A 23845-nucleotide genomic window follows, 5' to 3' on the forward strand; every position below is an offset into this window, starting at 1 on the left:
GTCCCATTCCAGCGCCCTCGAACTCGCAGTGCCCCCGTTGGACGCGAAGTATTCTGAAATCTTATCTCCTAGGTCCGCTTTGAATACACTGTCCTCTAGGATTTCGGGACGCAACTTCCAGGTGGGCACTGCAGGCACCCCAGGAAACCAGCGAAGGTCCAGCAGGAGAGGGTTATGATCTGAGATGGTCCTGGTCAAATATTCAGACCGGACCGCCGCTGAAACCAATTCAGTCGAGCCAAGAAATCCGTCCAGTCGGACGTGTAACTCGTGCAGGCCTGAGAAGTAGGAATAGTCTCTAGTGTCGGGGTGTTGCGCCCTCCAGATATCCGTCAGGCCCCAGTGTGTCTGCCAGTCCATACGACCTTTAGCCACACGGCGAACCGGAGAGGCAGGGAGGGGGGGGTGTGAGCGGTCATTCTCCACATCTACTACTGAATTGAAATCCCCACCGATCAGGAGGGGCCCGGAGAAGAAGTGGGCCAACGAGCCCGATAACCTGGAAAGGAAGGCAAGCTGGTCCACATTGGGCGCGTAAACACAGCAAACGTTTAGGTCCCTCCCCCCAGAGTGCCCGAAATGGCCACGTAGCGCCCCTCCGGATCCACCACTGATTTCGTGACCTGGAAGGGAACCCCAGCTCTGATCCAAATTAGCGCCCCCCTGGCATACGCGGAGTACGAAGTACAAAAGACCTGCCCTCTCCACCTACGCTGTAGCGCCGCCCCTTCCGCCTTGTTCAGATGGGTCTCCTGCAGCAGCGCTATTTGTACCCCTCTACGCACTAAATAAGCGTGGACTTTGTGACGCCTAGACATGGTGTGAAGCCCCCGCACGTTCCAAGTAATACATTTCACATTAGCAACATCAGCCATTGTCCCACATTGTTCGTGCAAAGTCTCCCCATCGGGGTCCCAACAAAGAAAGAGCAACAATCGACCCAGCGCTGATGGCGGCCATTTTCCCCAACCAAAACTCAACAACCCCGATTCGACCCAAAACCCTGCCCACCCTCCCCAGAACAGGACCCAAACAACACCATCTAGTTCCCATCCAAACCATACCCCCAGAAAACCCCCTATCCCCGACTAATCCTGCGGTCGCCACCGTAGGAAGGCCTTAAGGGCCAGGTGTGGGCTGGGCGTTGGCAGTGGGCCCTCGATGCTCGGGCTACCAGGACTAAAGCAAGCCCAAAACAGTAAAAGAAACCCTCAGGGCACGAGCATGGCACCCCACCTCCACTTCCCCGGGATTCATGATCAATCACCGGCCCCCGCCACCCCCGCTGCGGGCCCCCACCCAAATGGATGCAGCTCACCCCGTCAACCCTGTCCATCCAGAAGGTCCTCACCCGATTTCGGTGTGATCACCGGCGTGTGGACGCTATCGGTCACCGATTCCTCCGAGTCCGTTGGCACCCCCTCGTCACCAGGGTCCGCTTCCTCTTCAATGGTACCGTCCCGTGAGCCAGACAGCGCAGACAACACCTCCAACACTCCCTTCCGCTCCGTCGACGTCTCCGCAGTCGAGGGTCCACCTGACCGGCCACGGCGACTCCGAATCCTTTTGGACCGCCGTCGCTGTCCAGGCTCCACTGCTAGCTGAGATGAGGAGCCAAAGCCATCTTTTCCGGCTCTATAGAGTTCGAGCCAGTTACAGACATCCTCCGGGGAATCAAAGAATTGAGTCTTGTCATCGACAATTATGCGGAGCCTTGCAGGAAACAGGAGCGAGTATTGGATGCCCTCGCTCCGGAGCTCGCGCTTGACCGCCAGGAATGAGAACCGCCTGCGTTGGGTCTCATAGGTGTAGTCCGGGAAGATGTTCACCTGGCTGTTCGCCACCTTGAAGGGGCCATTATGTCTGGCGGCATTAAGGATGAGGTCTCTGTCCCGAAAGTGCAATAACCGTGCCACCACCGGTCGCGGGGCACGGCCCTGTTGCGGTGGCCTCGCTGGGACTCTATGTGCTCGCTCCAGGGTGTAGAAGGAGGATAGACCCTCCGGGGCCACCGTGTCTCGGAGCCAGGCTTCCAAGTAGGCCACCATGTCGCCATCTTCAATCTTCTCCGGCAGGCCCACCACTCGAATGTTGTTTCGCCTGTTACGGCCTTCCGCGTCTTCCGCTCGCTGCTCCAGGGCATCAATCCGGGATAGGGCATCCTTCATTGTCGCGGCCAGGGTTCGCTGTGCTGGCTCCAAGGTTTTTATCGAGCCCTCCACTTCCTTGACCCTATCCGAGAGCTTGCCGTGATCCGCTCTAAGGAGGCCCAGACTTGTCGCCACCTGGGCAATGTCCTGCTGGAGGGCCGAGCGTGTGGTCACGATCGCCTCCAAGACATGGTCAAATTGTTGCTGCAATGGTGCGCCACCAGAACTCTCCGGGTCTCCATGTTCCTCTTTGTCCGGGGCCTCCGAGTCTGAGGCGGCTGGGGTAGTCCCCTTGGCTCCCCTCCGTTTCCCCATGTCGCAGGAATCACACGGTGGGGAGTCAGGTAGAGGCGCCACCGAGTGCGGGCGTCGGCTATGTCTCTCCCGGTTGGTGGTCTTCGGGCCGAGGGCCAGCGATCTCCGTCTCCAGGGCCTATTGGACCTCCACAGCTTCGGGCCGCGCCACCACCACGTCGTCGGAGGGCACTGAGGAGGAGGCGGAGACAATCGGCGCCAGGTCGGGCAGGCCCGTTTGGCTGATGAGGACCTGGAGCGAGGGTCACCAACACCACCGGAGACTTTGTGGCGCCAAGGGGCCGTGCTGCCCATGGACGTCAGTCGATCGGGGAGATGCAGCCAAGTGCGGCTCGGGGGGTCGGCACCGCGGCTAGGGCCGCCAGGCGTCCGTGGGTCGAGGTCCACTATAGTGAGGGCACCCGACCATCTAGGAGCGATCCCCGTTGCCAGAGTCCAATCAGATCGATACCCGGACCATCATATCACAGGGAGATAAAAGGGTGGAGGGTGCGCTGTAGCTAGCGATGCTCCTCCAGTCTAATGGTCCCGACCAAGGGGACAAAGAGGTCCGGGCGCCATGTTGGGTCGCACTCCGCGGATCCACAAACTTCGATTTTCCGTCGGATCAACTCATGTTCGAGTTGTGCCAGGTGCTTCGGCAGGTCCCAATCGGTCCGATCAACGGTTTGCGGGGATTAGGGTGCCCCACGGCCGCCGATTTACAGGATAATCCCGGGCTCAGTCCCGGAGCCGAGCCGAGCTCTCAGGCGACCATCGCCATCGGCGTCCAAGCCACGCCCCCCCTCATGTTATCCTTAGTTCGTTTTTGTTAGACCTTGCATTCTTAAGGTGGTCCCAACCCCACCTTATTGCTTTTCACCTCTGCATTTTGCTGTATCTTTTTGTTGGCCTTAGGACTCTGATCACTTTATCACTACTAATCAGTGCTGAAGTGCACGTGCTTCTTTCTTAATCATGTGTATAATTGGAGTATACCTGACTGACAGATTTAATTTACTTGAAAGCCCCTTGTAAAGTGGTATACCATATACCCAGGGACTGATTGTGCCGCCCAAAGAAATAGCATTTCAAACCTGTCTCAAGCCTGCTACTGCAGTGCCTGTGCTGCAGTGTACTGCCACTTCGACTTGACATTTAAAACTACTTGCCAAGCCTTAAACTCCAATTGTATTACATATCAGTAACCCCTAAGGTAGGCCCTAGGTAGTCCTAGGGGCATCATGCTTTGTAAGTAAAAGGTAAGACATGTACTGTGGTAGTTTGTATGTCCTAGTAGTATCAAACAGTCTATTACATTTTTCACTACTGTGAGGTCTGACCCTCTCATAGGTTAGCATTGGGTATTCCCTTATACTCTTTGGGGGGTAATTCCATATCAGAGAGGAGAAGCTTTGTTTATTTATTGATAAATCCTATCTACTGGTGAGGTTGGATTTAATCTTACAATTATATAAATGCCATTTTTAGAGAGTGAGCATTTCTCTGCACTTACTGCTCTATTTGCATGAAAACCTGTCTTCAATTGACGTCTGGATTGGGCTGCGTGACAGCTACATATGTGCATTCCCTGTAGACAGCCACAACACAGGTCACTCAACTGCAACTGCATTCATCTGCATTCTGATTGGCCTGGGGGAGAGCTCCGCTCCCCTTACCGTACATATGTTCAAGAACGATAATTTATGTCAGTAAGTACAGTATACATACATCTTATAATCATGTGTGTTTAAATAATTTGTCGTTAGATCGTTTAAATATTGAAAAGGATCTGTTTTTAATAGACATTTTTACAAAAAAAACGGGTACATTTCGGAATTCTGTAAAGGAAAAACCCAACTGCCGTGACATTGCCAACCACAATGCCGTGACTCGGATTCGAACCGAGGTTGCTGCGGCCACAACGCAGAGTACTAACCACTATACGATCACGGCGAGCTACTTGGGCTCAATAAAGTACAGTGACATGAAGAAATTATAATTCGGAACGCTCAGGGCTACTCCTGTGATAGGTTGAATGTGTTCATTGCTTCCTCATTCCTTATACAAAGGCTTTATCTTCTCAGTGGTTGATAGGCTGAAACCGTTTCCTGGCCGCCTGCTTGTGAACTGGCAGGAGTCAAAGATCACACATACACTGGTGGGCCTGTGATGGGACACCAATGCAGAGAAACACACCTGGCGCAGATATTCTATTCTGTTTATTAGACCTGCATCTCCCCTGTACCTCCTCAAGCCATCTGTATGTGAAGCAAGAAAGAGTTAAGGAACGGTCCATCTACACTTTTATTGGGAGGATGCTGCCGTGAGCTCCTCCCAGCTAATCACACAAACAGCAGTAAAGCAAGATAACTACACAGTTAGGGGGGACTGCATGGTTAGGTTTTTGAGGAATTATTGAAACTGACCTCAGTGACCCATAATCAGAGCTGTGGCTAATGACTCCATGCCTAATTATGATGAAGCAAGCACCATGGCTCGTAGGGGCCCCACAACACACTTTTCTTAGCTCATTGAATTAAAGTATAAACTTCTGCCATGTGTGAGTGGTAAAGGCTTGTTAATTTTGTTGCTTTTCAAATTCACGTCTGACAACAAGACGAAGGAACATTGGGGCATCAGACGCTTTGGAAAGTAGCCACCAACCGCAGAGAAAGAGAGAAAGAGGGAAAAGACAGTATGAGGTGTGGAGAAAACAGCAGCAGGTACAAGGAGCTCAAATGAGATTAATGGCGCCTAAATAGAGCACGTAAAGGAACAGTTACAAATCTAAGAAAAGGGAAAGAAAAGACTAGGAAAAAACACAGAAAGAGCTTGTAGATGAAATTCTCTTCCAGGAACAGCAGGTAAGGAGAAATTACACAGGGAGCAGTTAAGCTTGTAACACGGGGGAGAATAGAAAAGAAAATGCAGTTTTATGAAGTGTGTTTGCCTAATCCAGCTAGCACTTTTATTTTATTTCTCTATTTGCTTCTATTATTGGTAAAGTAAGTTTCAAGTGCATGCACAGGTATGACCGAGAGAGCCAGGGTATAATAATTTGAAGCGTTTGCACCAGCGCTAATGAAGGACGAGAGTTATAGCAAAGATATGAAAGGGGGAGCGATAATAAATATGTGATATGGCAATAGTGACACCAAAATAAGCCACCTATTTATAAAACTGACATGGAAGAAATACTAAAGGTTATCTTCTGAAATTGTAGTCGATGTTAAAAAGATTCTTGTTGTCGGCAGGATTCGAACCTGCGCGGGGAGACCCCAATGGATTTCTAATCCATCGCCTAACCACTCGGCCACAACAACTGACTGTAAGGCGTGTGCACATAAGCTGTATGCAAGTTTTCAAGGTGTCCCACAGAAAATTCCTGATATTCTGCAATGCACTTTTTAAAAATAATTTATTTTTCAGCAGGCACATTCTCTCCTAAAAACAATAATTGCATGCGTATATCTCTAGTTTGGAATACCATAGGCTTGCATGCATACTCCCATGGGTCACTCAAGTTTTTTGGACCCTATTGCACTCTGTTTTCGTGCTGCTTTTAGTATATGGCCCATATTACAGAAGTCTACCATCTTTGAGTATTTGAGGCTCCTTTGTAAGTGCTTTATATTTTTTCCTTGAAGAGCTATATAATAAAGGGGTCCGGGAACGATTGCATTTATGGAAGATAAAAGAAGGCCCACTTGTCTCACCAAATGCTGTAGAGAAACCTGATGTTTTACTCATGTTATCCTTAGTTCGTTTTTGTTAGACCTTGCATTCTTAAGGTGGTCCCAACCCCACCTTATTGCTTTTCACCTCTGCATTTTGCTGTATCTTTTTTTTGGCCTTAGGACTCTGATCACTTTATCGCTACTAATCAGTGCTGAAGTGCACATGCTTCTTCCCTAATCATGTGTATAATTGGAGTATACCTGACTGACAGATTTAATTTACTTGAAAGCCCCTTGTAGAGTGGTATACCATATACCCAGGGACTGATTGTGCCGCCCAAAGAAATAGCATTTCAAACCTGTCTCAAGCCTGCTACTGCAGTGCCTGTGCTGCAGTGTACTGCCACTTCGACTTGGCATTTAAAACTACTTGCCAAGCCTTAAACTCCAATTTTATTACATATCAGTAACCCCTAAGGTAGGCCCTAAGTAGCCCTAGGGGCATCATGCTATGTAAGTAAAAGGTAAGACATGTACTGTGGTAGTTTGTATGTCCTAGTAGTATCAAACGGTCTATTACATTTTTCACTACTGTGAGGTCTGCCCCTCTCATAGGTTAGCATTGGGTATTCCCTTATACTTTTTGGGGGGTAATTCCATATCAGAGAGGAGAAGCTTTCTTTATTTATTGATAAATCCTATCTACTGGTGAGGTTGGATTTAATCTTACTATTGTATAAATGCCATTTTTAGAGAGTGAGCATTTCTCTGCACTTACTGCTCTATTTGCATGAAAACCTGTCTTCAATTGACGTCTGGATTGGGCTGCGAGACAGCTACATATGTGCATTCCCTGTAGACAGCCACAACACAGGTCACTCAACTGCAACTGCATTCATCTGCATTCTGATTGGCCTGGGGGAGAGCTCTGCTCCCCTTACCGCAAATATGTTCAAGAACGATAATTTATGTCAGTAAGTACAGTATACCTACATCTTATAATCATGCGTGTTTAAATAATTTGTCGTTAGATCGTTTAAATATTGAAAAGGATCTGTTTTTAATAGACATTTTACATAAACAACTGGCACTTTTGGGAATTCTGTAAAGGAAAAACCCAACAGCCGTGACATTGCAAACCACAATGCCGTGACTCGGATTCGAACCGAGGTTACTGCGGCCACAACGCAGAGTACTAACCACTATACAATCACGGCGAGCTACTTGGGCTCAATAACGTACAGTGACATGAAGAAATTATAATTCGGAACAATCAGGGCTACTCCTGTGATAGGCTGAATGTGTTCATTGCTTCCTCATTCCTTATACAAAGGCTTTATCTCCTCAGTGGTTGATAGGCTGAAACCGTTTCCTGGCCGCCTGCTTGTGAACTGGCAGGAGTCAAAGATCACACATACACTGGTGGGCCTGTGATGGGACACCAATGCAGAGAAACACACCTGGCGCAGATATTCTATTCTGTTTATTAGACCTGCATCTCCCCTGTACCTCCTCAAGCCATCTGTATGTGAAGCAAGAAAGAGTTAAGGAACGGTCCATCTACACTTTTATTGGGAGGATGCTGCTGTGAGCTCCTCCCAGCTAATCACACAAACAGCAGTAAAGCAAGATAACTACACAGTTAGGGGGGACTGCATGGTTAGGTTTTTGAGGAATTCTTGAAACTGACCTCAGTGACCCATAATCAGAGCTGTGGCTAATGACAGCATGCCTAATTATGATGAAGCAAGCACCATGGCTCGTAGGGGCCCCGCAACACACTTTTCTTAGCTCATTGAATTAAAGTATAAACTCCTGCCATGTGTGAGTGGTAAAGGCTTGTTAATTTTGTTGCTTTTCAAATTCACGTCTGACAACAAGACGAAGGAACATTGGGGCATCAGACGCTTTGGAAAGTAGCCACCAACCGCAGAGAAAGAGAGAAAGAGGGAAAAGACAGTATGAGGTGTGGAGAAAACAGCAGCAGGTACAAGGAGCTCAAATGAGATTATTGGCGCCTAAATAGAGCACGTAAAGGAACAGTTCAAATCTAAGAAAAGGGAAAGAAAAGACTAGGAAAAAACACAGAAAGAGCTTGTAGATGAAATTCTCTTCCAGGGACAGCAGGTTAAGAGAAATTACACAGGGAGCAGTTAAGCTTGTAACACGGGGGAGAATAGAAAAGAAAATGCAGTTTTATGAAGTGTGTTTGCCTAATCCAGCTAGCACTTTTATTTTATTTCACTATTTGCTTCTTTTATTGGTAAAGTAAGTTTCAAGTGCATGCACAGGTATGACCGAGAGAGCCAGGGTATAATAATTTGAAGCGTTTGCACCAGCGCTAGTGAAGGACGAGAGTTATAGCAAAGATATGAAAGGGGGAGCGATAATAAATATGTGATATGGCAATAGTGACACCAAAATAAGCCACCTATTTATAAAACTGACATGGAAGAAATACTAAAGGTTAACTTCTGAAATTGTAGCCGATGTTAAAAAGATTCTCGTTGCCGGCAGGAATCGAACCTGCGCGGGGAGACCCCAATGGATTTCTAGTCCATCGCCTTAACCACTCGGCCACAACAACTAATTGTAAGGCGTGTGCACATAATCTGTATGCAAGTTTTCAAGGTGTCCCACAGCAAATTCCTGATATTCTGCAATGCACTTTTTAAAAATAATGTATTTTTCAGCAGGCACATTCTCTCCTAAAAACAAAAATTGAATGCGTATATCTCTAGTTTGGAATACCATAGGCTTGCATGCATACTCCCATGGGTCACTCAAGTTTTTTGGACCCTATTGCACTCTGTTTTCGTGCTGCTTTTAGTATATGGCCCATATTACAGAAGTCTACCATCTTTGAGTATTTGAGGCTCCTTTGTAAGTGCTTTATATTTTTTCCTTGAAGAGCTATATAATAAAGGGGTCCGGGAAAGATTGCATTTATGGAAGATAAAAGAAGGCCCACTTGTCTATCCAAATGCTGTAGAGAAACCTGATGTTTTACTCATGTTATCCTTAGTTCGTTTTTGTTAGACCTTGCATTCTTAAGGTGGTCCCAACCCCACCTTTTTGCTTTTCACCTCTGCATTTTGCTGTATCTTTTTGTTGGCCTTACGACTCTGATCACTTTATCGCTACTAATCAGTGCTGAAGTGCACATGCTTCTTCCTTAATCATGTGTATAATTGGAGTATACCTGACTGACAGATTTAATTTACTTGAAAGCCCCTTGTAGAGTGGTATACCATATACCCAGGGACTGATTGTGCCGCCCAAAGAAATAGCATTTCAAACCTGTCTCAAGCCTGCTACTGCAGTGCCTGTGCTGCAGTGTACTGCCACTTCGACTTGGCATTTAAAACTACTTGCCAAGCCTTAAACTCCAATTTTATTACATATCAGTAACCCCTAAGGTAGGCCCTAGGTAGTCCTAGGGGCATCATGCTATGTAAGTAAAAGGTAAGACATGTACTGTGGTAGTTTGTATGTCCTAGTAGTATCAAACAGTCTATTACATTTTTCACTACTGTGAGGTCTGCCCCTCTCATAGGTTAGCATTGGGTATTCCCTTATACTTTTTGGGGGGTAATTCCATATCAGAGAGGAGAAGCTTTATTTATTTATTGATAAATCCTATCTACTGGTGAGGTTGGATTTAATCTTACTATTGTATAAATGCCATTTTTAGAGAGTGAGCATTTCTCTGCACTTACTGCTCTATTTGCATGAAAACCTGTCTTCAATTGACTTCTGGATTGGGCTGCGAGACAGCTACATATGTGCATTCCCTGTAGACAGCCACAACACAGGTCACTCAACTGCAACTGCATTCGTCTGCATTCTGATTGGCCTGGGGGAGCGCCCCGCTCCCCTTACCGCAAATATGTTCAAGAACGATAATTTATGTCAGTAAGTACAGTATACCTACATCTTATAATCATGAGTGTTTAAATAATTTGTCGTTAGATCGTTTAAATATTGAAAAGGATCTGTTTTTAATAGACATTTTACAAAAACAACTGGTACATTTGGGAATTCTGTAAAGGAAAAACCCAACTGCCGTGACATTGCCAACCACAATGCCGTGACTCGGATTCGAACCGAGGTTGCTGCGGCCACACCGCAGAGTACTAACCACTATACGATCACAGCGAGCTACTTGGGCTCAATAACGTACAGTGACATGAAGAAATTATAATTCGGAACACTCAGGGCTACTCCTGTGATAGGCTGAATGTGTTCATTGCTTCCTCATTCCTTATACAAAGGCGTTATCTCCTCAGTGGTTGATAGGCTGAAACCGTTTCCTGGCCGCCTGCTTGTGAACTGGCAGGAGTCAAAGATCACACATACACTGGTGGGCCTGTGATGGGACACCAATGCAGAGAAACACACCTGGCGCAGATATCATATTCTGTTTATTAGACCTGCATCTCCCCTGTACCTCCTCAAGCCATCTGTATGTGAAGCAAGAAAGAGTTAAGGAACGGTCCATCTACACTTTTATTGGGAGGATGCTGCCGTGAGCTCCTCCCAGCTAATCACACAAACAGCAGTAAAGCAAGATAACTACACAGTTAGGGGGGACTGCATGGTTAGGTTTTTGAGGAATTATTGAAACTGACCTCAGTGACCCATAATCAGAGCTGTGGCTAATGACTGCATGCCTAATTATGATGAAGCAAGCACCATGGCTCGTAGGGGCCCCGCAACACACTTTTCTTAGCTCATTCAATTAAAGTATAAACTCCGGCCATGTGTGAGTTGTAAAGGCTTGTTAATTTTGTTGCTTTTCAAATTCACGTCTGACAACAAGACGAAGGAACATTGGGGCATCAGACGCTTTGGAAAGTAGCCACCAACCGCAGAGAAAGAGAGAAAGAGGGAAAAGACAGTATGAGGTGTGGAGAAAACAGCAGCAGGTACAAGGAGCTCAAATGAGATTAATGGCGCCTAAATAGAGCACGTAAAGGAACAGTTACAAATCTAAGAAAAGGGAAAGAAAAGACTAGGAAAAAACACAGAAAGAGCTTGTAGATGATCTTCTCTTCCAGGAACAGCAGGTTAAGAAAAATTACACAGGGAGCAGTTAAGCTTGTAACACGGGGGAGAATAGAAAAAAAAATGCAGTTTTATGAAGTGTGTTTGCCTAATCCAGCTAGCACTTTTATTTTATTTCTCTATTTGCTTCTTTTATTGGTAAAGTAAGTTTCAAGTGCATACACAGGTATGACCGAGAGAGCCAGGGTATAATATTTTGAAGCGTTTGCACCAGCGCTAATGAAGGACGAGAGTTATAGCAAAGATATGAAAGGGGGAGCGATAATAAATATGTGATATGGCAATAGTGAAATAGTGACACCAAAATAAGCCACCTATTTATAAAACTGACATGGAAGAAATACTAAAGGTTAACTTCTGAAATTGTAGCCGATGTTAAAAAGATTCTCGTTGTCGGCAGGATTCGAACCTGCGCGAGAAGACCCCAATGGATTTCTAGTCCATCGCCTTAACCACTCGGCCACAACAACTGACTCTAAGGCGTGTGCACATAATCTGTATGCAAGTTTTCAAGGTGTCCCACAGCACATTCCTGATATTCTGCAATGCACTTTTTAAAAATAATGTATTTTTCAGCAGGCACATTCTCTCCTAAAAACAAAAATTGCATGCGTATATCTCTAGTTTGGAATACCATAGGCTTGCATGCATACTCCCATGGGTCACTCAAGTTTTTTGGACCCTATTGCACTCTGTTTTCGTGCTGCTTTTAGTATATGCCCATATTACAGAAGTCTACCATCTTTGAGTATTTGAGGCTCCTTTGTAAGTGCTTTATATTTTTTCCTTGAAGGGCTATATAATAAAGGGGTCCGGGAAAGATTGCATTTATGGAAGATAAAAGAAGGCCCACTTGTCTCACCAAATGCTCTAGAGAAACCTGATGTTTTACTCATGTTATCCTTAGTTCGTTTTTGTTAGACCTTGCATTCTTAAGGTGGTCCCAACCCCACCTTATTGCTTTTCACCTCCGCATTTTGCTGTATCTTTTTGTTGGCCTTAGGACTCTGATCACTTTATCGCTACTAATCAGTGCTGAAGTGCACGTGCTTCTTCCTTAATCATGTGTATAATTGGAGGATACCTGACTGACAGATTTAATTTACTTGAAAGCCCCTTGTAAAGTGGTATACCATATACCCAGGGACTGATTGTGCCGCCCAAAGAAATAGCATTTCAAACCTGTCTCAAGCCTGCTACTGCAGTGCCTGTGCTGCAGTGTACTGCCACTTCGACTTGGCATTTAAAACTACTTGCCAAGCCTTAAACTCCAATTTTATTACATATCAGTAACCCCTAAGGTAGGCCCTAAGTAGTCCTAAGGGCATCATGCTATGTAAGTAAAAGGTAAGACATGTACTGTGGTAGTTTGTATGTCCTAGTAGTATCAAACAGTCTATTACATTTTTCACTACTGTGAGGTCTGCCCCTCTCATAGGTTAGCATTGGGTATTCCCTTATACTTTTTGGGGGGTAATTCCAAATCAGAGAGGAGAAGCTTTATTTCTTTATTGATAAATCATATCTACTGGTGAGGTTGGATTTAATCTTACTATTGTATAAATGCCATTTTTAGAGAGTGAGCATTTCTCTGCACTTACTGCTCTATTTGCATGAAAACCTGTCTTCAATTGACGTCTGGATTGGGCTGCGAGACAGCTACATATGTGCATTCGATGTAGACAGCCACAACACAGGTCACTCAACTGCAACTGCATTCATCTGCATTCTGATTGGCCTGGGGGAGAGCTCCGCTCCCCTTACCGCAAATATGTTCAAGAACGATAATTTATGTCAGTAAGTACAGTATACCTACATCTTATAATCATGTGTGTTTAAATAATTTGTCGTTAGATCGTTTAAATATTGAAAAGGATCTGTTTTTAATAGACATTTTACAAAAACAACTGGTACATTTAGGAATTCTGTAAAGGAAAAACCCAACTGCCGTGAGATTGCCAACCACAATGCCGTGACTCAGATTCGAACCGAGGTTGCTGCGGCCACAACGCAGAGTACTAACCACTATACGATCACGGCGAGCTACTTGGGCTCAATAACGTACAGTGACATGAAGAAATTATAATTCGGAACACTCAGGGCTACTCCTGTGATAGGCTGAATGTGTTCATTGCTTCCTCATTCCTTATACAAAGGCTTTATCTCCTAAGTGGGTGATAGGTTGAAACCGTTTCCTGGCCGCCTGCTTGTGAACTGGCAGGAGTCAAAGATCACACATACACTGGTGGGCCTGTGATGGGACACCAATGCAGAGAAACACACCTGGCGCAGATATTCTATTCTGTTTATTAGACCTGCATCTCCCCTGTACCTCCTCAAGCCATCTGTATGTGAAGCAAGAAAGAGTTAAGGAACGGTCCATCTACACTTTTATTGGGAGGATGCTGCCGTGAGCTCCTCCCAGCTAATCACACAAACAGCAGTAAAGCAAGATAACTACACAGTTAGGGGGGACTGCATCGTTAGGTTTTTGAGGAATTATTGAAACTGACCTCAGTGACCCATAATCAGAGCTGTGGCTAATGACAGCATGCCTAATTATGATGAAGCAAGCACCATGGCTCGTAGGGGCCCCGCAACACACTTTTCTTAGCTCATTGAATTAAAGTATAAACTCCTGCCATGTGTGAGTGGTAAAGGCTTGTTAATTTTGTTGCTTTTCAAATTCACGTCTGACAACAAGACGAAGGAACATTGGGGCATCAGACGCTTTGGAAAGTAGCCACCAACCGCAGAGAAAGAGAGAAAGAGGGAAAAGACAGTATGAGGTGTGGAGAAAACAGCAGCAGGTGCAAGGAGCTCAAATGAGATTAATGGCGCATAAATAGAGCACGTAAAGGAACAGTTCAAATCTAAGAAAAGGGAAAGAAAAGACTAGGAAAAAACACAGAAAGAGCTTGTAGATGAAATTCTCTTCCAGGGACAGCAGGTTAAGAGAATTTACACAGGGAGCAGTTAAGCTTGTAACACGGGGGAGAATAGAAAAGAAAATGCAGTTTTATGAAGTGTGTTTGCCTAATCCAGCTAGCACTTTTATTTTATTTCTCTATTTGCTTCTTTTATTGGTAAAGTAAGTTTCAAGTGCATGCACAGGTCTGACCGAGAGAGCCAGGGTATAATAATTTGAAGCGTTTGCACCAGCGCTAATGAAGGACGAGAGTTATAGCAAAGATATGAAAGGGGGAGCGATAATAAATATGTGATATGGCAATAGTGACACCAAAATAAGCCACCTATTTATAAAACTGACATGGAAGAAATACTAAAGGTTAACTTCTGAAATTGTAGCCGATGTTAAAAAGATTTTCGTAGTCGGCAGGATTCGAACCTGCATGGGGAGACCCCAATGGATTTCTAGTCCATCGCCTTAACCACTCAGCCACAACAACTGACTGTAAGGCGTGTGCACATAATCTGTATGCAAGTTTTCAAGGTGTCCCACAGCACATTCCTGATATTCTGCAATGCACTTTTTAAAAATAATGTTTTTTCAGCAGGCACATTCTCTCCTAAAAACAAAAATTGCATGCGTATATCTCTAGTTTGGAATACCATAGGCTTCCATGCATACTCTCATGGGTCACTCAAGTTTTTTGGACCCTATTGCACTCTGTTTTCGTGCTGCTTTTAGTATATGGCCCATATTACAGAAGTCTACCATCTTTGAGTATTTGAGGCTCCTTTGTAAGTGCTTTATATTTTTTCCTTGAAGAGCTATATAATAAAGGGGACCGGGAAAGATTGCATTTATGGAAGATAAAAGAAGGCCCACTTGTCTCACCAAATGCTGTAGAGAAACCTGATGTTTTACTCATGTTATCCTTAGTTCGTTTTTGTTAGACCTTGCATTCTTAAGGTGGTCCCAACCCCACCTTATTGCTTTTCACCTCCGCATTTTAGTGTATCTTTTTGTTGGCCTTAGGACTCTGATCACTTTATCGCTACTAATCAGTGCTGAAGTGCACGTGCTTCTTCCTTAATCATGTGTATAATTGGAGTATACCTGACTGACAGATTTAATTTACTTGAAAGCCCCTTGTAAAGTGGTATACCATATACCCAGGGACTGATTGTGCCGCCCAAAGAAATAGCATTTCAAACCTGTCTCAAGCCTGCTACTGCAGTGCCTGTGCTGCAGTGTACTGCCACTTCGACTTGGCATTTAAAACTACTTGCCAAGCCTTAAACTCCAATTTTATTACATATCAGTAACCCCTAAGGTAGGCCCTAAGTAGTCCTAGGGGCATCATGCTATGTAAGTAAAAGCTAAGACATGTACTGTGGTAGTTTGTATGTCCTAGTAGTATCAAACAGTCTATTACATTTTTCACTACTGTGAGGTCTGCCCCTCTCATTGGTTAGCATTGGGTATTCCCTTATACTTTTTGGGGGGTAATTCCATATCAGAGAGGAGAAGCTTTATTTATTTATTGATAAATCCTATCTACTGGTGAGGTTGGATTTAATCTTACTATTGTAAAAATGCCATTTTTAGAGAGTGAGCATTTCTCTGCACTTACTGCTCTATTTGCATGAAAACCTGTCTTCAATTGACGTCTGGATTGGGCTGCGAGACAGCTACATATGTGCATTCCCTGTAGACAGCCACAACACAGGTCACTCAACTGCAACTGCATTCATCTGCATTCTGATTGGCCTGGGGGAGAGCTCCGCTCCCCTTACCGCAAAAATGTTCAAGAACGATAATTTATGTCAGTAAGTACATGTATACCTACATCTTATAATCATGTGTGTTTAAATAATTTGTCGTTAGATCGTTTAAATATTGAAAAGGATCTGTTTTTAATAGACATTTTACAAAAACAACTGGTACATTTGGGAATTCTGTAAAGGAAAAACCCAACTGCCGTGACATTGCCAACCACAATGCCGTGACTCGGATTCGAACCGAGGTTGCTGCGGCCACAACGCAGAGTACTAACCACTATACGATCACGGCGAGCTACTTGGGCTCAATAACGTACAGTGACATGAAGAAATTATAATTCGGAACACTCAGGGCTACTCCTGTGATAGGCTGAATGTGTTCATTGCTTCCTCATTCCTTATACAAAGGCTTTATCTCCTCAGTGGTTGATAGGCTGAAACCGTTTCCTGGCCGCCTGCTTGTGAACTGGCAGGAGTCAAAGATCACACATACACTGGTGGGCCTGTGATGGGACACCAATGCAGAGAAACACACCTGGCGCAGATATTCTATTCTGTTTATTAGACCTGCATCTCCCCTGTACCTCCTCAAGCCATCTGTATGTGAAGCAAGAAAGAGTTAAGGAACGGTCCATCTACACTTTTATTGGGAGGATGCTGCCGTGAGCTCCTCCCAGCTAATCACACAAACAGCAGTAAAGCAAGATAACTACACAGTTAGGGGAGACTGCATGGTTAGGTTTCTGAGGAATTATTGAAACTGACCTCAGTGACCCATAATCAGAGCTGTGGCTAATGACTGCATGCCTAATTATGATGAAGCAAGCACCATGGCTCGTAGGGGCCCCGCAACACACTTTTCTTAGCTCATTGAATTAAAGTATAAACTCCTGCCATGTGTGAGTGGTAAAGGCTTGTTAATTTTGTTGCTTTTCAAATTCACGTCTGACAACAAGACGAAGGAACATTGGGGCATCAGACGCTTTGGAAAGTAGCCACCAACCGCAGAGAAAGAGAGAAAGAGGGAAAAGACAGTATGAGGTGTGGAGAAAACAGCAGCAGGTACAAGGAGCTCAAATGCGATTAATGGCGCATAAATAGAGCACGTAAAGGAACAGTTCAAATCTAAGAAAAGGGAAAGAAAAGACTAGGAAAAAACACAGAAAGAGCTTGTAGATGAAATTCTCTTCCAGGAACAGTAGGTTAAGAGAAATTACACAGGGAGCAGTTAAGCTTGTAACACGGGGGAGAATAGAAAAGAAAATGCAGTTTTATGAAGTGTGTTTGCCTAATCCAGCTAGCACTTTTATTTTATTTCTCTATTTGCTTCTTTTATTGGTAAAGTAAGTTTCAAGGGCATGCACAGGTATGACCGAGAGAGCCAGGGTATAATAATTTGAAGCGTTTGCACCAGCGCTAATGAAGGACGAGAGTTATAGCAAAGATATGAAAGGGGGAGCGATAATAAATATGTGATATGGCAATAGTGACACCAAAATAAGCCACCTATTTATAAAACTGACATGGAAGAAATACTAAAGGTTAACTTCTGAAATTGTAGCCGATGTTAAAAAGATTCTCGTTGTCGGCAGGATTCGAACCTGCGCGGGGAGACCCCAATGGATTTCTAGTCCATCGCCTTAACCACGCGGCCACAACAACTGACTGTAAGGCGTGTGCACATAATCTGTATGCAAGTTTTCAAGGTGTCGCACAGCACATTCCTGATATTCTGCAATGCACTTTTTAAAAATAATGTATTTTTCAGCAGGCACATTCTCTCCTAAAAACAAAAATTTGCATGCGTATATCTCTAGTTTGGAATACCATAGGCTTGCATGCATACTCCCATGGGTCACTCAAGTTTTTTGGACCCTATTGCACTCTGTTTTCGTGCTGCTTTTAGTATATGGCCCATATTACAGAAGTCTACCATCTTTGAGTATTTGAGGCTCCTTTGTAAGTGCTTTATATTTTTTCCTTGAAGAGCTATATAATAAAGGGGTCCGGGAAAGATTACATTTATGGAAGATAAAAGAAGGCCCACTTGTCTCACCAAATGCTGTAGAGAAACCTGATGTTTTACTCATGTTATCCTTAGTTCGTTTTTGTTAGACCTTGCATTCTTAAGGTGGTCCCAACCCCACCTTATTGCTTTTCACCTCCGCATTTTGCTGTATCTTTTTGTTGGCCTTAGGACTCTGATCACTTTATCGCTACTAATCAGTGCTGAAGTGCACGTGCTTCTTCCCTAATCATGTGTATAATTGGAGTATACCTGACTGACAGATTTAATTTACTTGAAAGCCCCTTGTAAAGTGGTATACCATATACCCAGGGACTGATTGTGCCGCCCAAAGAAATAGCATTTCAAACCTGTCTCAAGCCTGCTACTGCAGTGCCTGTGCTGCAGTGTACTGCCACTTCGACTTGGCATTTAAAACTACTTGCCAAGCCTTAAACTCCAATTTTATTACATATCAGTAACCCCTAAGGTAGGCCCTAAGTAGTCCTAGGGGCATCATGCTATGTAAGTAAAAGCTAAGACATGTACTGTGGTAGTTTGTATGTCCTAGTAGTATCAAACAGTCTATTACATTTTTCACTACTGTGAGGTCTGCCCCTCTCATTGGTTAGCATTGGGTATTCCCTTATACTTTTTGGGGGGTAATTCCATATCAGAGAGGAGAAGCTTTATTTATTTATTGATAAATCCTATCTACTGGTGAGGTTGGATTTAATCTTACTGTTGTAAAAATGCCATTTTTAGAGAGTGAGCATTTCTCTGCACTTACTGCTCTATTTGCATGAAAACCTGTCTTCAATTGACGTCTGGATTGGGCTGCGAGACAGCTACATATGTGCATTCCCTGTAGACAGCCACAACACAGGTCACTCAACTGCAACTGCATTCATCTGCATTCTGATTGGCCTGGGGGAGAGCTCCGCTCCCCTTACCGCAAAAATGTTCAAGAACGATAATTTATGTCAGTAAGTACATGTATACCTACATCTTATAATCATGTTTGTTTAAATAATTTGTCGTTAGATCGTTTAAATATTGAAAAGGATCTGTTTTTAATAGACATTTTACAAAAACAACTGGTACATTTGGGAATTCTGTAAAGGAAAAACCCAACTGCCGTGACATTGCCAACCACAATGCCGTGACTCGGATTCGAACCGAGGTTGCTGCGGCCACAACGCAGAGTACTAACCACTATACGATCACGGCGAGCTACTTGGGCTCAATAACGTACAGTGACATGAAGAAATTATAATTCGGAACACTCAGGGCTACTCCTGTGATAGGCTGAATGTGTTCATTGCTTCCTCATTCCTTATACAAAGGCTTTATCTCCTCAGTGGTTGATAGGCTGAAACCGTTTCCTGGCCGCCTGCTTGTGAACTGGCAGGAGTCAAAGATCACACATACACTGGTGGGCCTGTGATGGGACACCAATGCAGAGAAACACACCTGGCGCAGATATTCTATTCTGTTTATTAGACCTGCATCTCCCCTGTACCTCCTCAAGCCATCTGTATGTGAAGCAAGAAAGAGTTAAGGAACGGTCCATCTACACTTTTATTCGGAGGATGCTGCCGTGAGCTCCTCCCAGCTAATCACACAAACAGCAGTAAAGCAAGATAACTACACAGTTAGGGGAGACTGCATGGTTAGGTTTCTGAGGAATTATTGAAACTGACCTCAGTGACCCATAATCAGAGCTGTGGCTAATGACTGCATGCCTAATTATGATGAAGCAAGCACCATGGCTCGTAGGGGCCCCGCAACACACTTTTCTTAGCTCATTGAATTAAAGTATAAACTCCTGCCATGTGTGAGTGGTAAAGGCTTGTTAATTTTGTTGCTTTTCAAATTCACGTCTGACAACAAGACGAAGGAACATTGGGGCATCAGACGCTTTGGAAAGTAGCCACCAACCGCAGAGAAAGAGGGAAAAGACAGTATGAGGTGTGGAGAAAACAGCAGCAGGTACAAGGAGCTCAAATGCGATTAATGGCGCATAAATAGAGCATGTAAAGGAACAGTTCAAATCTAAGAAAAGGGAAAGAAAAGACTAGGAAAAAACACAGAAAGAGCTTGTAGATGAAATTCTCTTCCAGGAACAGTAGGTTAAGAGAAATTATACAGGGAGCAGTTAAGCTTGTAACACGGGGGAGAATAGAAAAGAAAATGCAGTTTTATGAAGTGTGTTTGCCTAATCCAGCTAGCACTTTTATTTTATTTCTCTATTTGCTTCTTTTATTGGTAAAGTAAGTTTCAAGTGCATGCACAGGTATGACCGAGAGAGCCAGGGTATAATAATTTGAAGCGTTTGCACCAGCGCTAATGAAGGACGAGAGTTATAGCAAAGATATGAAAGGGGGAGCGATAATAAATATGTGATATGGCAATAGTGACACCAAAATAAGCCACCTATTTATAAAACTGACATGGAAGAAATACTAAAGGTTAACTTCTGAAATTGTAGCCGATGTTAAAAAGATTCTCGTTGTCGGCAGGATTCGAAACTGCGCGGGGAGACCCCAATGGATTTCTAGTCCATCGCCTTAACCACGCGGCCACAACAACTGACTGTAAGGCGTGTGCACATAATCTGTATGCAAGTTTTCAAGGTGTCGCACAGCACATTCCTGATATTCTGCAATGCACTTTTTAAAAATAATGTATTTTTCAGCAGGCACATTCTCTCCTAAAAACAAAAATTGCATGCGTATATCTCTAGTTTGGAATACCATAGGCTTGCATGCATACTCCCATGGGTCACTCAAGTTTTTTAGACCCTATTGCACTCTGTTTTCGTGCTGCTTTTAGTATATGGCCCATATTACAGAAGTCTACCATCTTTGAGTATTTGAGGCTCCTTTGTAAGTGCTTTATATTTTTTCCTTGAAGAGCTATATAATAAAGGGGTCCGGGAAAGATTACATTTATGGAAGATAAAAGAAGGCCCACTTGTCTCACCAAATGCTGTAGAGAAACCTGATGTTTTACTCATGTTATCCTTAGTTCGTTTTTGTTAGACCTTGCATTCTTAAGGTGGTCCCAACCCCACCTTATTGCTTTTCACCTCCGCATTTTGCTGTATCTTTTTGTTGGCCTTAGGACTCTGATCACTTTATCGCTACTAATCAGTGCTGAAGTGCACGTGCTTCTTCCCTAATCATGTGTATAATTGGAGTATACCTGACTGACAGATTTAATTTACTTGAAAGCCCCTTGTAAAGTGGTATACCATATACCCAGGGACTGATTGTGCCGCCCAAAGAAATAGCATTTCAAACCTGTCTCAAGCCTGCTACTGCAGTGCCTGTGCTGCAGTGTACTGCCACTTCGACTTGGCATTTAAAACTACTTGCCAAGCCTTAAACTCCAATTTTATTACATATCAGTAACCCCTAAGGTAGGCCCTAAGTAGTCCTAGGGGCATCATGCTATGTAAGTAAAAGCTAAGACATGTACTGTGGTAGTTTGTATGTCCTAGTAGTATCAAACAGTCTATTACATTTTTCACTACTGTGAGGTCTGCCCCTCTCATTGGTTAGCATTGGGTATTCCCTTATACTTTTTGGGGGGTAATTCCATATCAGAGAGGAGAAGCTTTATTTATTTATTGATAAATCCTATCTACTGGTGAGGTTGGATTTAATCTTACTATTGTAAAAATGCCATTTTTAGAGAGTGAGCATTTCTCTGCACTTACTGCTCTATTTGCATGAAAACCTGTCTTCAATTGACGTCTGGATTGGGCTGCGAGACAGCTACATATGTGCATTCCCTGTAGACAGCCACAACACAGGTCACTCAACTGCAACTGCATTCATCTGCATTCTGATTGGCCTGGGGGAGAGCTCCGCTCCCCTTACCGCAAAAATGTTCAAGAACGATAATTTATGTCAGTAAGTACATGTATACCTACATCTTATAATCATGTGTGTTTAAATAATTTGTCGTTAGATCGTTTAAATATTGAAAAGGATCTGTTTTTAATAGACATTTTACAAAAACAACTGGTACATTTGGGAATTCTGTAAAGGAAAAACCCAACTGCCGTGACATTGCCAACCACAATGCCGTGACTCGGATTCGAACCGAGGTTGCTGCGTCCACAACGCAGAGTACTAACCACTATACGATCACGGTGAGCTACTTGGGCTCAATAACATACAGTGACATGAAGAAATTATAATTCGAAACACTCAGGGCTACTCCTGTGATAGGCTGAATGTGTTCATTGCTTCCTCATTCCTTATACAAAGGCTTTATCTCCTCAGTGGTTGATAGGCTGAAACCGTTTCCTGGCCGCCTGCTTGTGAACTGGCAGGAGTCAAAGATCACACATACACTGGTGGGCCTGTGATGGGACACCAATGCAGAGAAACACACCTGGCGCAGATATTCTATTCTGTTTATTAGACCTGCATCTCCCCTGTACCTCCTCAAGCCATCTGTATGTGAAGCAAGAAAGAGTTAAGGAACGGTCCATCTACACTTTTATTGGGAGGATGCTGCCGTGAGCTCCTCCCAGCTAATCACACAAACAGCAGTAAAGCAAGATAACTACACAGTTAGGGGAGACTGCATGGTTAGGTTTCTGAGGAATTATTGAAACTGACCTCAGTGACCCATAATCAGAGCTGTGGCTAATGACTGCATGCCTAATTATGATGAAGCAAGCACCATGGCTCGTAGGGGCCCCGCAACACACTTTTCTTAGCTCATTGAATTAAAGTATAAACTCCTGCCATGTGTGAGTGGTAAAGGCTTGTTAATTTTGTTGCTTTTCAAATTCACGTCTGACAACAAGACGAAGGAACATTGGGGCATCAGACGCTTTGGAAAGTAGCCACCAACCGCAGAGAAAGAGAGAAAGAGGGAAAAGACAGTATGAGGTGTGGAGAAAACAGCAGCAGGTACAAGGAGCTCAAATGCGATTAATGGCGCATAAATAGAGCACGTAAAGGAACAGTTCAAATCTAAGAAAAGGGAAAGAAAAGACTAGGAAAAAACACAGAAAGAGCTTGTAGATGAAATTCTCTTCCAGGAACAGTAGGTTAAGAGAAATTACACAGGGAGCAGTTAAGCTTGTAACACGGGGGAGAATAGAAAAGAAAATGCAGTTTTATGAAGTGTGTTTGCCTAATCCAGCTAGCACTTTTATTTTATTTCTCTATTTGCTTCTTTTATTGGTAAAGTAAGTTTCAAATGCATGCACAGGTATGACCGAGAGAGCCAGGGTATAATAATTTGAAGCGTTTGCACCAGCGCTAATGAAGGACGAGAGTTATAGCAAAGATATGAAAGGGGGAGCGATAATAAATATGTGATATGGCAATAGTGACACCAAAATAAGCCACCTATTTATAAAACTGACATGGAAGAAATACTAAAGGTTAACTTCTGAAATTGTAGCCGATGTTAAAAAGATTCTCGTTGTCGGCAGGATTCGAACCTGCGCGGGGAGACCCCAAAGGATTTCTAGTCCATCGCCTTAACCACGCGGCCACAACAACTGACTGTAAGGCGTGTGCACATAATCTGTATGCAAGTTTTCAAGGTGTCGCACAGCACATTCCTGATATTCTGCAATGCACTTTTTAAAAATAATGTATTTTTCAGCAGGCACATTCTCTCCTAAAAACAAAAATTGCATGCGTATATCTCTAGTTTGGAATACCATAGGCTTGCATGCATACTCCCATGGGTCACTCAAGTTTTTTGGACCCTATTGCACTCTGTTTTCGTGCTGCTTTTAGTATATGGCCCATATTACAGAAGTCTACCATCTTTGAGTATTTGAGGCTCCTTTGTAAGTGCTTTATATTTTTTCCTTGAAGAGCTATATAATAAAGGGGTCCGGGAAAGATTACATTTATGGAAGATAAAAGAAGGCCCACTTGTCTCACCAAATGCTGTAGAGAAACCTGATGTTTTACTCA

The 23845-nt window shown here is 43.9% G+C and overlaps 7 non-coding genes across 7 annotated transcripts; all 7 read right to left on the reverse strand.

Moving 5' to 3' along the window:
• Positions 1-4328: 4328 nt before the first annotated feature.
• TRNAH-GUG (transfer RNA histidin (anticodon GUG)) lies at positions 4329-4400 on the reverse strand. The gene has a single exon. It is a non-coding gene; the product is annotated as a tRNA-His (tRNA).
• Positions 4401-5689: 1289 nt separating this feature from the next.
• TRNAS-AGA (transfer RNA serine (anticodon AGA)) lies at positions 5690-5770 on the reverse strand. The gene has a single exon. It is a non-coding gene; the product is annotated as a tRNA-Ser (tRNA).
• Positions 5771-7269: 1499 nt separating this feature from the next.
• TRNAH-GUG (transfer RNA histidin (anticodon GUG)) lies at positions 7270-7341 on the reverse strand. Its single transcript has one exon. It is a non-coding gene; the product is annotated as a tRNA-His (tRNA).
• Positions 7342-8629: 1288 nt separating this feature from the next.
• On the reverse strand, positions 8630-8711 carry TRNAS-AGA (transfer RNA serine (anticodon AGA)). The gene has a single exon. It is a non-coding gene; the product is annotated as a tRNA-Ser (tRNA).
• A 7389-nt stretch (positions 8712-16100) lies between these two features.
• TRNAH-GUG (transfer RNA histidin (anticodon GUG)) lies at positions 16101-16172 on the reverse strand. The gene has a single exon. It is a non-coding gene; the product is annotated as a tRNA-His (tRNA).
• Positions 16173-19043: 2871 nt separating this feature from the next.
• TRNAH-GUG (transfer RNA histidin (anticodon GUG)) lies at positions 19044-19115 on the reverse strand. Its single transcript has one exon. It is a non-coding gene; the product is annotated as a tRNA-His (tRNA).
• A 2862-nt stretch (positions 19116-21977) lies between these two features.
• Positions 21978-22049, reverse strand: TRNAH-GUG (transfer RNA histidin (anticodon GUG)). The gene has a single exon. It is a non-coding gene; the product is annotated as a tRNA-His (tRNA).
• Positions 22050-23845: the final 1796 nt, after the last annotated feature.

This window comes from Lissotriton vulgaris, chromosome 1_1 (assembly GCF_964263255.1).
Source record: "Lissotriton vulgaris chromosome 1_1, aLisVul1.2, whole genome shotgun sequence".
NCBI classification, from domain to species: Eukaryota; Metazoa; Chordata; class Amphibia; order Caudata; family Salamandridae; genus Lissotriton; species Lissotriton vulgaris.